Source organism: Protopterus annectens, chromosome 10.part0 (assembly GCF_019279795.1).
Source record: "Protopterus annectens isolate FY-2018-M chromosome 10.part0, PAN1.0, whole genome shotgun sequence".
Classification (NCBI taxonomy): Eukaryota; Metazoa; Chordata; order Ceratodontiformes; family Protopteridae; genus Protopterus; species Protopterus annectens.
Genome location: NC_056744.1, coordinates 1,646,414,441 through 1,646,415,140, shown reverse-complemented (window position 1 = coordinate 1,646,415,140; position 700 = coordinate 1,646,414,441).

The window sequence follows — 700 nt, the reverse complement described above, 5'->3', positions numbered from 1 at the left end:
GTAACTATCTCATCATAAGCTAGGCAGAGACAATCGGCAGGCAAGGAGTGACCAACTTGCATAAGTGTGACTACCTAATTGTAACTAATTAATGGTAAAGTGCCTATTCTGTGGTGGCTTGATAAAGCTGGCTCTTGATCTCCCATACAATTATGGTCTTCATCTGGTGGAGCTGGGGAGGACAAATGGCTTCTGCACAACATCAGTGCAAAATAACTACAGAAACCTTTCCACACTACATAGGCCACATGAGGGTCACTCTGAAAATTTTGTATGGAATTACTGACAAATGCTGACCTTATTATTAAGTGTTACTGTTAGTAAACATTCACCTCTGATGCAATTTTTAGTATTTCTATTGCAATTTACTACACAGTTACGTCTCTAAACTATTTCTTGAATGCAGTAGCTTCTGATTTTTAGGGTGTCGTTGATGTTTACAATTGCCTAATGGTAAGGCCACACAACAGCAGCTATGAAACTGCATTTCAGAACAGACTTAAAGACTACATTACTTAAGAAAAAATTGGGTCCACATGTTTAACAACTGCCATAGTTATGATGCTGAATTCATTTTGTTTCAGACACTGTCATAACTGTCAGTCTCTGAATTATAACCTATAACTCCAAAACTGACATTTCAGCAAACTAATTTAACAGCTTTGTCATTTATCTCATGCGGACTACAACAATTTTCATA